This window comes from Eucyclogobius newberryi, unplaced genomic scaffold (assembly GCF_026437365.1).
Source record: "Eucyclogobius newberryi isolate DKJ021-1_F unplaced genomic scaffold, fEucNew1.0.hap1 SCAF_36, whole genome shotgun sequence".
Taxonomy (NCBI): domain Eukaryota; kingdom Metazoa; phylum Chordata; class Actinopteri; order Gobiiformes; family Gobiidae; genus Eucyclogobius; species Eucyclogobius newberryi.
Genome location: NW_027316012.1, coordinates 1,004,986 through 1,020,000, shown reverse-complemented (window position 1 = coordinate 1,020,000; position 15,015 = coordinate 1,004,986). Strand labels below are relative to the sequence as shown.

Below are 15,015 nucleotides of genomic sequence, written 5' to 3'. Positions count from 1 at the left end.
TCAAGGCGTTGCTGAATAATCTCATGTGTTATAAACATCTTGGACTTAGGCTAAAATGCTATGCTGCACCTTACCACCCAAGTACGCTTGTAGTTTGGGAATTTTGTTCACTGACAATTGCCAGAAAACCTTTTTGATTCTGAAAATAGAGCTTATTTGAGCGTTTCTTCTATAACGTAACACAGCGCCATCGGAACCTTTTCTTGTGCGTGTGTATGGGTTGTAGCCTTTTTTTCCTGCCGCCAAAAGTAGGAGGAGTTTTGAGGCCAAAGCGCATGCTTCTAAAGTTCAGAGGGATGGCAATGTCAACCAAGAGTCCGCAGTTGAATACTTATTTACTTTGCAAAGATCGATCGATCGATCGAAAGAAATCAAAAGCCATAAGCTTAAAAATGGGGCACTGGCAAAGTAAACAAAATCCCATCACACACTTGAGCAGAAGAAGCCATTACTCTCAGGATTTAAATCTACGTGGGGAGACCCCAAAAGAACTCTTTGGCCTCATTAGTCATCCCTGTCAAGGCGTTGCTGAATAATCTCATGTGTTATTAACATCTTGGACTTAGGCTAAAATGCTATGCTACACCTTACCACCCAAGTACGCTTGTAGTTTGGGAATTTTGTTCACTGACAATTGCCAGAAAACCTTTTTGATTCTGAAAATAGAGCTTATTTGAGCGTTTCTTCTATAACCTAACACAGCGCCATCGGAACCTTTTCTTGTGCGTGTGTATGGGTTGTAGCCTTTTTTTCCTGCCGCCAAAAGTAGGAGGAGTTTTGAGGCCAAAGCGCATGCTTCTAAAGTTCAGAGGGATGGCAATGTCAACCAAGAGTCCGCAGTTGAATACTTATTTACTTTGCAAAGATCGATCGATCGATCGAAAGAAATCAAAAGCCATAGGCTTAAAAATGGGGCACTGGCAAAGTAAACAAAATCCCATCACACACTTGAGCAGAAGAAGCCATTACTCTCAGGATTTAAATCTACGTGGGGAGACCCCAAAAGAACTCTTTGGCCTCATTAGTCATCCCTGTCAAGGCGTTGCTGAATAATCTCATGTGTTATTAACATCTTGGACTTAGGCTAAAATGCTATGCTGCACCTTACCACCCAAGTACGCTTGTAGTTTGGGAATTTTGTTCACTGACAATTGCCAGAAAACCTTTTTGATTCTGAAAATAGAGCTTATTTGAGCGTTTCTTCTATAACGTAACAAAGCGCCATCGGACCGGACCACTCGGGCTGCCTCTGTGGCGCAACGGTAGCGCGTCTGACTCCAGATCAGAAAGTTGCGTGTTCAACTTCACGTCAGCGTCATGTACTTTGTTGATTCTTGTTATAGTGGGTGAACAGCATTCACTCATTCATGTTATGGGGCTGTTTCATACCTGTCACTCCGCAATCATGCGATCTGCCAAGAGGATTAGTTCAAATGCTCTAATACTCAACTGTTTGACAGTTTGGCCATTGCCCTCTGAGAGCTTTAGTTGTGAATGAAACTGCATATACACATGTATAACTCAAAAGTATAGCATGCGATGGCCGGGAATCGAACCCGGGTCAACTGCTTGGAAGGCAGCTATGCTTACCACGATACCACCATCGCAAGGACACATGCTTTCGCAGTGCCGTGTCGCAAATCGGCGCCTGTAATTGATATCTAAAGTTCCATGCACACGGAACATGGTTTGAAGATAATTACTATCATAGAAACGCCTTTTTTTGCACGGTTTCGCTGGTCGCATTTCTTGTCCAACTGAGCAACAGGTAGCGTGGCCGAGTGGTCTAAGGCGCTGGATTTAGGTTCCAGTCTCTTCGGAGGCGTGGGTTTAAATCCCACCGCTGCCAGTTCGCATGCCGAACGTCAAGAGCAGGGCTGTGTGATGTCTGTCGGCAGCGCTTCCGTTTGAGTTTAGCTTTCATAAAATACATATTCTAAATCTGGCCCTGGTCAAAAGCCAACCAGGGATTCTTTACTTCCGCCAAATGGCCTGCCAGCAGGGGCCCGTACGGGAACAACATGAACCACGTTGTTGGCAGGATTCGAACCTGCGCGGGAAATTCCCAATGGATTTCTAGTCCATCGCCTTAACCACTCGGCCACAACAACTCATTAGCTGCTTACGGGAACCTTTTCTTGTGCGTGTGTATGGGTTTTAGCCTTTTTTTCCTGCCGCCAAAAGTAGGAGGAGTTTTGAGGCCAAAGCGCATGCTTCTGAAGTTCAGAGGGATGGCAATGTCAATCAAGAGTCCGCAGTTGAATACTTATTTACTTTGCAAAGATTGATCGATCGATCGAAAGAAATCAAAAGCCATAGGCTTAAAAATGGGGCACTGGCAAAGTAAACAAAATCCCATCACACACTTGAGCAGAAGAAGCCATTACTCTCAGGATTTAAATCTACGTGGGGAGACCCCAAAAGAACTCTTTGGCCTCATTAGTCATCCCTGTCAAGGCGTTGCTGAATAATCTCATGTGTTATAAACATCTTGGACTTAGGCTAAAATGCTATGCTGCACCTTACCACCCAAGTACGCTTGTAGTTTGGGAATTTTGTTCACTGACAATTGCCAGAAAACCTTTTTGATTCTGAAAATAGAGCTTATTTGAGCGTTTCTTCTATAACGTAACACAGCGCCATCGGAACCTTTTCTTGTGCGTGTGTATGGGTTGTAGCCTTTTTTTCCTGCCGCCAAAAGTAGGAGGAGTTTTGAGGCCAAAGCGCATGCTTCTAAAGTTCAGAGGGATGGCAATGTCAACCAAGAGTCCGCAGTTGAATACTTATTTACTTTGCAAAGATCGATCGATCGATCGAAAGAAATCAAAAGCCATAGGCTTAAAAATGGGGCACTGGCAAAGTAAACAAAATCCCATCACACACTTGAGCAGAAGAAGCCATTACTCTCAGGATTTAAATCTACGTGGGGAGACCCCAAAAGAACTCTTTGGCCTCATTAGTCATCCCTGTCAAGGCGTTGCTGAATAATCTCATGTGTTATTAACATCTTGGACTTAGGCTAAAATGCTATGCTGCACCTTACCACCCAAGTACGCTTGTAGTTTGGGAATTTTGTTCACTGACAATTGCCAGAAAACCTTTTTGATTCTGAAAATAGAGCTTATTTGAGCGTTTCTTCTATAACGTAACACAGCGCCATCGGAACCTTTTCTTGTGCGTGTGTATGGGTTGTAGCCTTTTTTTCCTGCCGCCAAAAGTAGGAGGAGTTTTGAGGCCAAAGCGCATGCTTCTAAAGTTCAGAGGGATGGCAATGTCAACCAAGAGTCCGCAGTTGAATACTTATTTACTTTGCAAAGATCGATCGATCGATCGAAAGAAATCAAAAGCCATAGGCTTAAAAATGGGGCACTGGCAAAGTAAACAAAATCCCATCACACACTTGAGCAGAAGAAGCCATTACTCTCAGGATTTAAATCTACGTGGGGAGACCCCAAAAGAACTCTTTGGCCTCATTAGTCATCCCTGTCAAGGCGTTGCTGAATAATCTCATGTGTTATAAACATCTTGGACTTAGGCTAAAATGCTATGCTGCACCTTACCACCCAAGTACGCTTGTAGTTTGGGAATTTTGTTCACTGACAATTGCCAGAAAACCTTTTTGATTCTGAAAATAGAGCTTATTTGAGCGTTTCTTCTATAACGTAACACAGCGCCATCGGAACCTTTTCTTGTGCGTGTGTATGGGTTGTAGCCTTTTTTTCCTGCCGCCAAAAGTAGGAGGAGTTTTGAGGCCAAAGCGCATGCTTCTAAAGTTCAGAGGGATGGCAATGTCAACCAAGAGTCCGCAGTTGAATACTTATTTACTTTGCAAAGATCGATCGATCGATCGAAAGAAATCAAAAGCCATAGGCTTAAAAATGGGGCACTGGCAAAGTAAACAAAATCCCATCACACACTTGAGCAGAAGAAGCCATTACTCTCAGGATTTAAATCTACGTGGGGAGACCCCAAAAGAACTCTTTGGCCTCATTAGTCATCCCTGTCAAGGCGTTGCTGAATAATCTCATGTGTTATTAACATCTTGGACTTAGGCTAAAATGCTATGCTGCACCTTACCACCCAAGTACGCTTGTAGTTTGGGAATTTTGTTCACTGACAATTGCCAGAAAACCTTTTTGATTCTGAAAATAGAGCTTATTTGAGCGTTTCTTCTATAACGTAACACAGCGCCATCGGAACCTTTTCTTGTGCGTGTGTATGGGTTGTAGCCTTTTTTTCCTGCCGCCAAAAGTAGGAGGAGTTTTGAGGCCAAAGCGCATGCTTCTAAAGTTCAGAGGGATGGCAATGTCAATCAAGAGTCCGCAGTTGAATACTTATTTACTTTGCAAAGATCGATCGATCGATCGAAAGAAATCAAAAGCCATAGGCTTAAAAATGGGGCACTGGCAAAATAAACAAAATCCCATCACACACTTGAGCAGAAGAAGCCATTACTCTCAGGATTTAAATCTACGTGGGGAGACCCCAAAAGAACTCTTTGGCCTCATTAGTCATCCCTGTCAAGGCGTTGCTGAATAATCTCATGTGTTATAAACATCTTGGACTTAGGCTAAAATGCTATGCTGCACCTTTCCACCCAAGTACGCTTCCAGTTTGGGAATTTTGTTCACTGACAATTGCCAGAAAACCTTTTTGATTCTGAAAATAGAGCTTATTTAAACGTTTCTTCTATAACGTAACACAGCGCCATCGGAACCTTTTCTTGTGCGTGTGTATGGGTTGTAGCCTTTTTTTCCTGCCGCCAAAAGTAGGAGTTTTGAGGCCAAAGCGCATGCTTCTAAAGTTCAGAGGGATGGCAATGTCAATCAAGAGTCCGCAGTTGAATACTTATTTACTTTGCAAAGATCGATCGATCGATCGATCGAAAGAAATCAAAAGCCATAGGCTTAAAAATGGGGCACTGGCAAAGTAAACAAAATCCCATCACACACTTGAGCAGAAGAAGCCATTACTCTCAGGATTTAAATCTACGTGGGGAGACCCCAAAAGAACTCTTTGGCCTCATTAGTCATCCCTGTCAAGGCGTTGCTGAATAATCTCATGTGTTATAAACATCTTGGACTTAGGCTAAAATGCTATGCTGCACCTTACCACCCAAGTACGCTTGTAGTTTGGGAATTTTGTTCACTGACAATTGCCAGAAAACCTTTTTGATTCTGAAAATAGAGCTTATTTGAGCGTTTCTTCTATAACGTAACACAGCGCCATCGGACCGGACCACTCGGGCTGCCTCTGTGGCGCAACGGTAGCGCGTCTGACTCCAGATCAGAAAGTTGCGTGTTCAACTTCACGTCAGCGTCATGTACTTTGTTGATTCTTGTTATAGTGGGTGAACAGCATTCACTCATTCATGTTATGGGGCTGTTTCATACCTGTCACTCCGCAATCATGCGATCTGCCAAGAGGATTAGTTCAAATGCTCTAATACTCAACTGTTTGACAGTTTGGCCATTGCCCTCTGAGAGCTTTAGTTGTGAATGAAACTGCATATACACATGTATAACTCAAAAGTATAGCATGCGATGGCCGGGAATCGAACCCGGGTCAACTGCTTGGAAGGCAGCTATGCTTACCACGATACCACCATCGCAAGGACACATGCTTTCGCAGTGCCGTGTCGCAAATCGGCGCCTGTAATTGATATCTAAAGTTCCATGCACACGGAACATGGTTTGAAGATAATTACTATCATAGAAACGCCTTTTTTTGCACGGTTTCGCTGGTTGCATTTCTTGTCCAACTGAGCAACAGGTAGCGTGGCCGAGTGGTCTAAGGCGCTGGATTTAGGTTCCAGTCTCTTCGGAGGCGTGGGTTTAAATCCCACCGCTGCCAGTTCGCATGCCGAACGTCAAGAGCAGGGCTGTGTGATGTCTGTCGGCAGCGCTTCCGTTTGAGTTTAGCTTTCATAAAATACATATTCTAAATCTGGCCAAAAGCCAACCAGGGATTCTTTACTTCCGCCAAATGGCCTGCCAGCAGGGGCCCGTACGGGAACAACATCAACCACGTTGTTGGCAGGATTCGAACCTGCGCGGGAAATTCCCAACGGATTTCTAGTACATCGCCTTAACCACTCGGCCACAACAACTCATTAGCTGCTTACGGGAACCTTTTCTTGTGCGTGTGTATGGGTTGTAGCCTGTTTTTCCTGCCGCCAAAAGTAGGAGGAGTTTTGAGGCCAAAGCGCATGCTTCTGAAGTTCAGAGGGATGGCAATGTCAATCAAGAGTCCGCAGTTGAATACTCATTTACTTTGCAAAGATCGATCGATCGATCGATCGAAAGAAATCAAAAGCCATAGGCTTAAAAATGGGGCACTGGCAAAGTAAACAAAATCCCATCACACACTTGAGCAGAAGAAGCCATTACTCTCAGGATTTAAATCTACGTGGGGAGACCCCAAAAGAACTCTTTGGCCTCATTAGTCATCCCTGTCAAGGCGTTGCTGAATAATCTCATGTGTTATAAACATCTTGGACTTAGGCTAAAATGCTATGCTGCACCTTACCACCCAAGTACGCTTGTAGTTTGGGAATTTTGTTCACTGACAATTGCCAGAAAACCTTTTTGATTCTGAAAATAGAGCTTATTTGAGCGTTTCTTCTATAACCTAAAACAGCGCCATCGGACCGGACCACTCGGGCTGCCTCTGTGGCGCAACGGTAGCGCGTCTGACTCCAGATCAGAAAGTTGCGTGTTCAACTTCACGTCAGCGTCATGTACTTTGTTGATTCTTGTTATAGTGGGTGAACAGCATTCACTCATTCATGTTATGGGGCTGTTTCATACCTGTCACTCCGCAATCATGCGATCTGCCAAGAGGATTAGTTCAAATGCTCTAATACTCAACTGTTTGACAGTTTGGCCATTGCCCTCTGAGAGCTTTAGTTGTGAATGAAACTGCATATACACATGTATAACTCAAAAGTATAGCATGCGATGGCCGGGAATCGAACCCGGGTCAACTGCTTGTAAGGCAGCTATGCTTACCACGATACCACCATCGCAAGGACACATGCTTTCGCAGTGCCGTGTCGCAAATCGGCGCCTGTAATTGATATCTAAAGTTCCATGCACACGGAACATGGTTTGAAGATAATTACTATCATAGAAACGCCTTTTTTTGCACGGTTTCGATGGTCGCATTTCTTGTCCAACTGAGCAACAGGTAGCGTGGCCGAGTGGTCTAAGGCGCTGGATTTAGGCTCCAGTCTCTTCGGAGGCGTGGGTTCAAATTCCACCGCTGCCAGTTCTCATGCCGAACGTCAAGAGCAGGGCTGTGTGATGTCTGTCGGCAGCGCTTCCGTTTGAGTTTAGCTTTCATAAAATACATATTCTAAATCTGGCCCTGGTCAAAAGCCAACAAGGGATTCTTTACTTCCGCCAAATGGCCTGCCAGCAGGGGCCCGTACGGGAACAACATGAACCACGTTGTTGGCAGGATTCGAACCTGCGCGTGAAATTGCCAATGGATTTCTAGTCCATCGCCTTAACTACTCGGCCACAACAACTCATTAGCTGCTTACGGGAACCTTTTCTTGTGCGTGTGTATGGGTTGTAGCCTTTTTTTCCTGCCGCCAAAAGTAGGAGGAGTTTTGAGGCCAAAGCGCATGCTTCTAAAGTTCAGAGGGATGGCAATGTCAATCAAGAGTCCGCAGTTGAATACTTATTTACTTTGCAAATTTCGATCGATCGATCGAAAGAAATCAAAAGCCATAGGCTTAAAAATGGGGCACTGGCAAAGTAAACAAAATCCCATCACACACTTGAGCAGAAGAAGCCATTACTCTCAGGATTTAAATCTACGTGGGGGACCCCAAAAGAACTCTTTGGCCTCATTAGTCATCCCTGTCAAGGCGTTGCTGAATAATCTCATGTGTTATAAACATCTTGGACTTAGGCTAAAATGCTATGCTGCACCTTACCACCCAAGTACGCTTGTAGTTTGGGAATTTTGTTCACTGACAATTGCCAGAAAACCTTTTTGATTCTGAAAATAGAGCTTATTTAAACGTTTCTTCTATAACGTAACACAGCGCCATCGGAACCTTTTCTTGTGCGTGTGTATGGGTTGTAGCCTTTTTTTCCTGCCGCCAAAAGTAGGAGGAGTTTTGAGGCCAAAGCGCATGCTTCTAAAGTTCAGAGGGATGGCAATGTCAATCAAGAGTCCGCAGTTGAATACTTATTTACTTTGCAAAGATCGATCAATCGATCGATCGAAAGAAATCAAAAGCCATAGGCTTAAAAATGGGGCACTGGCAAAGTAAACAAAATCCCATCACACACTTGAGCAGAAGAAGCCATTACTCTCAGGATTTAAATCTACGTGGGGAGACCCCAAAAGAACTCTTTGGCCTCATTAGTCATCCCTGTCAAGGCGTTGCTGAATAATCTCATGTGTTATAAACATCTTGGACTTAGGCTAAAATGCTATGCTGCACCTTACCACCCAAGTACGCTTGTAGTTTGGGAATTTTGTTCACTGACAATTGCCAGAAAACCTTTTTGATTCTGAAAATAGAGCTTATTTGAGCGTTTCTTCTATAACGTAACACAGCGCCATCGGACCGGACCACTCGGGCTGCCTCTGTGGCGCAACGGTAGCGCGTCTGACTCCAGATCAGAAAGTTGCGTGTTCAACTTCACGTCAGCGTCATGTACTTTGTTGATTCTTGTTATAGTGGGTGAACAGCATTCACTCATTCATGTTATGGGGCTGTTTCATACCTGTCACTCCGCAATCATGCGATCTGCCAAGAGGATTAGTTCAAATGCTCTAATACTCAACTGTTTGACAGTTTGGCCATTGCCCTCTGAGAGCTTTAGTTGTGAATGAAACTGCATATACACATGTATAACTCAAAAGTACAGCATGCGATGGCCGGGAATCGAACCCGGGTCAACTGCTTGGAAGGCAGCTATGCTTACCACTATACCACCATCGCAAGGACACATGCTTTCGCAGTGCCGTGTCGCAAATCGGCGCCTGTAATTGATATCTAAAGTTCCATGCACACGGAACATGGTTTGACGATAATTACTATCATAGAAACGCCTTTTTTTGCACGGTTTCGCTGGTCGCATTTCTTGTCCAACTGAGCAACAGGTAGCGTGGCCGAGTGGTCTAAGGCGCTGGATTTAGGTTCCAGTCTCTTCGGAGGCGTGGGTTTAAATCCCACCGCTGCCAGTTCGCATGCCGAACGTCAAGAGCAGGGCTGTGTGATGTCTGTCGGCAGCGCTTCCGTTTGAGTTTAGCTTTCATAAAATACATATTCTAAATCTGGCCCTGGTCAAAAGCCAACCAGGGATTCTTTACTTCCGCCAAATGGCCTGCCAGCAGGGGCCTGTACGGGAACAACATGAACCACGTTGTTGGCAGGATTCGAACCTGCGCGGGAAATTCCCAATGGATTTCTAGTCCATCGCCTTAACCACTCGGCCACAACAACTCATTAGGTGCTTACGGGAACCTTTTCTTGTGCGTGTGTATGGGTTGTAGCCTTTTTTTCCTGCCGCCAAAAGTAGGAGGAGTTTTGAGGCCAAAGCGCATGCTTCTGAAGTTCAGAGGGATGACAATGTCAATCAAGAGTCAGCAGTTGAATACTTATTTACTTTGCAAAGATCGATCGATCGATCGATCGAAGAAATCAAAAGCCATAGGCTTAAAAATGGGGCACTGGCAAAGTAAACAAAATCCCATCACACACTTGAGCAGAAGAAGCCATTACTCTCAGGATTTAAATCTACGTGGGGAGACCCCAAAAGAACTCTTTGGCCTCATTAGTCATCCCTGTCAAGGCGTTGCTGAATAATCTCATGTGTTATAAACATCTTGGACTTAGGCTAAAATGCTATGCTGCTCCTTACCACCCAAGTACGCTTGTAGTTTGGGAATTTTGTTCACTGACAATTGCCAGAAAACCTTTTTGATTCTGAAAATAGAGCTTATTTGAGCGTTTCTTCTATAACGTAACACAGCGCCATCGGAACCTTTTCTTGTGTGTGTGTATGGGTTGTAGCCTTTTTTTCCTGCCGCCAAAAGTAGGAGGAGTTTTGAGGCCAAAGCGCATGCTTCTAAAGTTCAGAGGGATGGCAATGTCAACCAAGAGTCCGCAGTTGAATACTTATTTACTTTGCAAAGATCGATCGATCGAAATAAATCAAAAGCCATAGGCTTAAAAATGGGGCACTGGCAAAGTAAACAAAATCCCATCACACACTTGAGCAGAAGAAGCCATTACTCTCAGGATTTAAATCTACGTGGGGAGACCCCAAAAGAACTCTTTGGCCTCATTAGTCATCCCTGTCAAGGCGTTGCTGAATAATCTCATGTGTTATAAACATCTTGGACTTAGGCTAAAATGCTATGCTGCACCTTACCACCCAAGTACGCTTGTAGTTTGGGAATTTTGTTCACTGACAATTGCCAGAAAACCTTTTTGATTCTGAAAATAGAGCTTATTTGAGCGTTTCTTCTATAACGTAACACAGCGCCATCGGACCGGACCACTCGGGCTGCCTCTGTGGCGCAACGGTAGCGCGTCTGACTCCAGATCAGAAAGTTGCGTGTTCAACTTCACGTCAGCGTCATGTACTTTGTTGATTCTTGTTATAGTGGGTGAACAGCATTCACTAATTCATGTTATGGGGCTGTTTCATACCTGTCACTCCGCAATCATGCGATCTGCCAAGAGGATTAGTTCAAATGCTCTAATACTCAACTGTTTGACAGTTTGGCCATTGCCCTCTGAGAGCTTTAGTTGTGAATGAAACTGCATATACAGAAGTATAACTCAAAAGTACAGCATGCGATGGCCGAGAATCGAACCCGGGTCAACTGCTTGGAAGGCAGCTATGCTTACCACTATACCACCATCGCAAGGACACATGCTTTCGCAGTGCCGTGTCGCAAATCGGCGCCTGTAATTGATATCTAAAGTTCCATGCACACGGAACATGGTTTGAAGATAATTACTATCATAGAAACGCCTTTTTTTGCACGGTTTCGCTGGTCACATTTCTTGTCCAACTGAGCAACAGGTAGCGTGGCCGAGTGGTCTAAGGCGCTGGATTTAGGCTCCAGTCTCTTCGGAGGCGTGGGTTCAAATTCCACCGCTGCCAGTTCTCATGCCGAACGTCAAGAGCAGGGCTGTGTGATGTCTGTCGGCAGCGCTTCCGTTTGAGTTTAGCTTTCATAAAATACATATTCTAAATCTGGCCCTGGTCAAAAGCCAACAAGGGATTCTTTACTTCCGCCAAATGGCCTGCCAGCAGGGGCCCATACGGGAACAACATGAACCACGTTGTTGTCAGGATTCGAACCTGCGCGGGAAATTGCCAATGGATTTCTAGTCCATCGCCTTAACCACTCGGCCACAACAACTCATTAGCTGCTTATGGGAACCTTTTCTTGTGCGTGTGTATGGGTTGTAGCCTTTTTTTCCTGCCGCCAAAAGTAGGAGGAGTTTTGAGGCCAAAGCGCATGCTTCTAAAGTTCAGAGGGATGGCAATGTCAATCAAGAGTCCGCAGTTGAATACTTATTTACTTTGCAAAGATCGATCGATCGATCGATCGAAAGAAATCAAAAGCCATAGGCTTAAAAATGGGGCACTGGCAAAGTAAACAAAATCCCATCACACACTTGAGCAGAAGAAGCCATTACTCTCAGGATTTAAATCTACGTGGGGAGACCCCAAAAGAACTCTTTGGCCTCATTAGTCATCCCTGTCAAGGCGTTGCTGAATAATCTCATGTGTTATAAACATCTTGGACTTAGGCTAAAATGCTATGCTGCACCTTACCACCCAAGTACGCTTGTAGTTTGGGAATTTTGTTCACTGACAATTGCCAGAAAACCTTTTTGATTCTGAAAATAGAGCTTATTTAAACGTTTCTTCTATAACGTAACACAGCGCCATCGGAACCTTTTCTTGTGCGTGTGTATGGGTTGTAGCCTTTTTTTCCTGCCGCCAAAAGTAGGAGGAGTTTTGAGGCCAAAGCGCATGCTTCTAAAGTTCAGAGGGATGGCAATGTCAATCAAGAGTCCGCAGTTGAATACTTATTTACTTTGCAAAGATCGATCGATCGATCGATCGAAAGAAATCAAAAGCCATAGGCTTAAAAATGGGGCACTGGCAAAGTAAACAAAATCCCATCACACACTTGAGCAGAAGAAGCCATTACTCTCAGGATTTAAATCTACGTGGGGAGACCCCAAAAGAACTCTTTGGCCTCATTAGTCATCCCTGTCAAGGCGTTGCTGAATAATCTCATGTGTTATAAACATCTTGGACTTAGGCTAAAATGCTATGCTGCACCTTACCACCCAAGTACGCTTGTAGTTTGGGAATTTTGTTCACTGACAATTGCCAGAAAACCTTTTTGATTCTGAAAATAGAGCTTATTTAAACGTTTCTTCTATAACGTAACACAGCGCCATCGGAACCTTTTCTTGTGCGTGTGTATGGGTTGTAGCCTTTTTTTCCTGCCGCCAAAAGTAGGAGGAGTTTTGAGGCCAAAGCGCATGCTTCTAAAGTTCAGAGGGATGGCAATGTCAATCAAGAGTCCGCAGTTGAATACTTATTTACTTTGCAAAGATCGATCAATCGATCGATCGAAAGAAATCAAAAGCCATAGGCTTAAAAATGGGGCACTGGCAAAGTAAACAAAATCCCATCACACACTTGAGCAGAAGAAGCCATTACTCTCAGGATTTAAATCTACGTGGGGAGACCCCAAAAGAACTCTTTGGCCTCATTAGTCATCCCTGTCAAGGCGTTGCTGAATAATCTCATGTGTTATAAACATCTTGGACTTAGGCTAAAATGCTATGCTGCACCTTACCACCCAAGTACGCTTGTAGTTTGGGAATTTTGTTCACTGACAATTGCCAGAAAACCTTTTTGATTCTGAAAATAGAGCTTATTTGAGCGTTTCTTCTATAACGTAACACAGCGCCATCGGACCGGACCACTCGGGCTGCCTCTGTGGCGCAACGGTAGCGCGTCTGACTCCAGATCAGAAAGTTGCGTGTTCAACTTCACGTCAGCGTCATGTACTTTGTTGATTCTTGTTATAGTGGGTGAACAGCATTCACTCATTCATGTTATGGGGCTGTTTCATACCTGTCACTCCGCAATCATGCGATCTGCCAAGAGGATTAGTTCAAATGCTCTAATACTCAACTGTTTGACAGTTTGGCCATTGCCCTCTGAGAGCTTTAGTTGTGAATGAAACTGCATATACACAAGTATAACTCAAAAGTACAGCATGCGATGGCCGAGAATCGAACCCGGGTCAACTGCTTGGAAGGCAGCTATGCTTACCACTATACCACCATCGCAAGGACACATGCTTTCGCAGTGCCGTGTCGCAAATCGGCGCCTGTAATTGATATCTAAAGTTCCATGCACACGGAACATGGTTTGAAGATAATTACTATCATAGAAACGCCTTTTTTTGCACGGTTTCGCTGGTCGCATTTCTTGTCCAACTGAGCAACAGGTAGCGTGGCCGAGTGGTCTAAGGCGCTGGATTTAGGCTCCAGTCTCTTCGGAGGCGCGGGTTCAAATTCCACCGCTGCCAGTTCTCATGCCGAACGTCAAGAGCAGGGCTGTGTGATGTCTGTCGGCAGTTTTTCCGTTTGAGTTTAGCTTTCATAAAATACATATTCTAAATCTGGCCCTGGTCAAAAGCCAACAAGGGATTCTTTACTTCCGCCAAATGGCCTGCCAGCAGGGGCCCATACGGGAACAACATGAACCACGTTGTTGGCAGGATTCGAAACTGCGCGGGAAATTGCCAATGGATTTCTAGTCCATCGCCTTAAACACTCGGCCACAACAACTCATTAGCTGCTTATGGGAACCTTTTCTTGTGCGTGTGTATGGGTTGTAGCCTTTTTTTCCTGCCGCCAAAAGTAGGAGGAGTTTTGAGGCCAAAGCGCATGCTTCTAAAGTTCAGAGGGATGGCAATGTCAATCAAGAGTCCGCAGTTGAATACTTATTTACTTTGCAAAGATCGATCGATCGATCGATCGAAAGAAATCAAAAGCCATAGGCTTAAAAATGGGGCACTGGCAAAGTAAACAAAATCCCATCACACACTTGAGCAGAAGAAGCCATTACTCTCAGGATTTAAATCTACGTGGGGAGACCCCAAAAGAACTCTTTGGCCTCATTAGTCATCCCTGTCAAGGCGTTGCTGAATAATCTCATGTGTTATAAACATCTTGGACTTAGGCTAAAATGCTATGCTGCACCTTACCACCCAAGTACGCTTGTAGTTTGGGAATTTTGTTCACTGACAATTGCCAGAAAACCTTTTTGATTCTGAAAATAGAGCTTATTTAAACGTTTCTTCTATAACGTAACACAGCGCCATCGGAACCTTTTCTTGTGCGTGTGTATGGGTTGTAGCCTTTTTTTCCTGCCGCCAAAAGTAGGAGGAGTTTTGAGGCCAAAGCGCATGCTTCTAAAGTTCAGAGGGATGGCAATGTCAATCAAGAGTCCGCAGTTGAATACTTATTTACTTTGCAAAGATCGATCAATCGATCGATCGAAAGAAATCAAAAGCCATAGGCTTAAAAATGGGGCACTGGCAAAGTAAACAAAATCCCATCACACACTTGAGCAGAAGAAGCCATTACTCTCAGGATTTAACCCTTTAAGCGCCAAAGTCGCAGAAATGCAACTTTACCGTACAAGGAAATTAATGAAATAATAGTAGAAAATGAATCACTTCAGTCATTGGTCGGTTCGGTGCAACTTCCCTTTATTAGCCAGGTATGATCCAGGGCAGATCCGGTAAGGAAAAAAATGGCTGGAGGAAGTACACGTGGCATGCAATTTACAGCAGATTCTGACTCTGAAGGGTATTATCTCCCCGAGAGTGACGATGGATTTCAGAGTGGAGATGAAGGGACTTCGAAACAACGGACAGGTGCAAAGGACAGACGGAGGCGAGGAACCAGTGGAACCAGTGGCTGCAGTAAAA

The 15,015-nt window shown here is 44.4% G+C and overlaps 18 non-coding genes across 18 annotated transcripts; 6 read left to right on the top strand and 12 right to left on the bottom strand.

Annotated features, from left to right (window-relative positions):
* Positions 1-1,535: 1,535 nt before the first annotated feature.
* Positions 1,536-1,607, bottom strand: trnag-ucc (transfer RNA glycine (anticodon UCC)). Its single transcript has one exon. It is a non-coding gene; the product is annotated as a tRNA-Gly (tRNA).
* Positions 1,608-1,767: 160 nt separating this feature from the next.
* trnal-uag (transfer RNA leucine (anticodon UAG)) lies at positions 1,768-1,849 on the top strand. Its single transcript has one exon. It is a non-coding gene; the product is annotated as a tRNA-Leu (tRNA).
* A 180-nt stretch (positions 1,850-2,029) lies between these two features.
* Positions 2,030-2,111, bottom strand: trnas-aga (transfer RNA serine (anticodon AGA)). Its single transcript has one exon. It is a non-coding gene; the product is annotated as a tRNA-Ser (tRNA).
* Positions 2,112-5,539: 3,428 nt separating this feature from the next.
* On the bottom strand, positions 5,540-5,611 carry trnag-ucc (transfer RNA glycine (anticodon UCC)). Its single transcript has one exon. It is a non-coding gene; the product is annotated as a tRNA-Gly (tRNA).
* A 160-nt stretch (positions 5,612-5,771) lies between these two features.
* Positions 5,772-5,853, top strand: trnal-uag (transfer RNA leucine (anticodon UAG)). Its single transcript has one exon. It is a non-coding gene; the product is annotated as a tRNA-Leu (tRNA).
* Positions 5,854-6,027: 174 nt separating this feature from the next.
* On the bottom strand, positions 6,028-6,109 carry trnas-aga (transfer RNA serine (anticodon AGA)). The gene has a single exon. It is a non-coding gene; the product is annotated as a tRNA-Ser (tRNA).
* Positions 6,110-6,955: 846 nt separating this feature from the next.
* trnav-uac (transfer RNA valine (anticodon UAC)) lies at positions 6,956-7,027 on the bottom strand. The gene has a single exon. It is a non-coding gene; the product is annotated as a tRNA-Val (tRNA).
* Positions 7,028-7,187: 160 nt separating this feature from the next.
* Positions 7,188-7,269, top strand: trnal-uag (transfer RNA leucine (anticodon UAG)). The gene has a single exon. It is a non-coding gene; the product is annotated as a tRNA-Leu (tRNA).
* A 180-nt stretch (positions 7,270-7,449) lies between these two features.
* Positions 7,450-7,531, bottom strand: trnas-aga (transfer RNA serine (anticodon AGA)). Its single transcript has one exon. It is a non-coding gene; the product is annotated as a tRNA-Ser (tRNA).
* Positions 7,532-8,893: 1,362 nt separating this feature from the next.
* Positions 8,894-8,965, bottom strand: trnag-ucc (transfer RNA glycine (anticodon UCC)). The gene has a single exon. It is a non-coding gene; the product is annotated as a tRNA-Gly (tRNA).
* A 160-nt stretch (positions 8,966-9,125) lies between these two features.
* On the top strand, positions 9,126-9,207 carry trnal-uag (transfer RNA leucine (anticodon UAG)). Its single transcript has one exon. It is a non-coding gene; the product is annotated as a tRNA-Leu (tRNA).
* Positions 9,208-9,387: 180 nt separating this feature from the next.
* trnas-aga (transfer RNA serine (anticodon AGA)) lies at positions 9,388-9,469 on the bottom strand. The gene has a single exon. It is a non-coding gene; the product is annotated as a tRNA-Ser (tRNA).
* A 1,358-nt stretch (positions 9,470-10,827) lies between these two features.
* On the bottom strand, positions 10,828-10,899 carry trnag-ucc (transfer RNA glycine (anticodon UCC)). Its single transcript has one exon. It is a non-coding gene; the product is annotated as a tRNA-Gly (tRNA).
* A 160-nt stretch (positions 10,900-11,059) lies between these two features.
* Positions 11,060-11,141, top strand: trnal-uag (transfer RNA leucine (anticodon UAG)). Its single transcript has one exon. It is a non-coding gene; the product is annotated as a tRNA-Leu (tRNA).
* Positions 11,142-11,321: 180 nt separating this feature from the next.
* Positions 11,322-11,403, bottom strand: trnas-aga (transfer RNA serine (anticodon AGA)). Its single transcript has one exon. It is a non-coding gene; the product is annotated as a tRNA-Ser (tRNA).
* Positions 11,404-13,291: 1,888 nt separating this feature from the next.
* Positions 13,292-13,363, bottom strand: trnag-ucc (transfer RNA glycine (anticodon UCC)). Its single transcript has one exon. It is a non-coding gene; the product is annotated as a tRNA-Gly (tRNA).
* A 160-nt stretch (positions 13,364-13,523) lies between these two features.
* Positions 13,524-13,605, top strand: trnal-uag (transfer RNA leucine (anticodon UAG)). The gene has a single exon. It is a non-coding gene; the product is annotated as a tRNA-Leu (tRNA).
* A 180-nt stretch (positions 13,606-13,785) lies between these two features.
* On the bottom strand, positions 13,786-13,867 carry trnas-aga (transfer RNA serine (anticodon AGA)). The gene has a single exon. It is a non-coding gene; the product is annotated as a tRNA-Ser (tRNA).
* Positions 13,868-15,015: the final 1,148 nt, after the last annotated feature.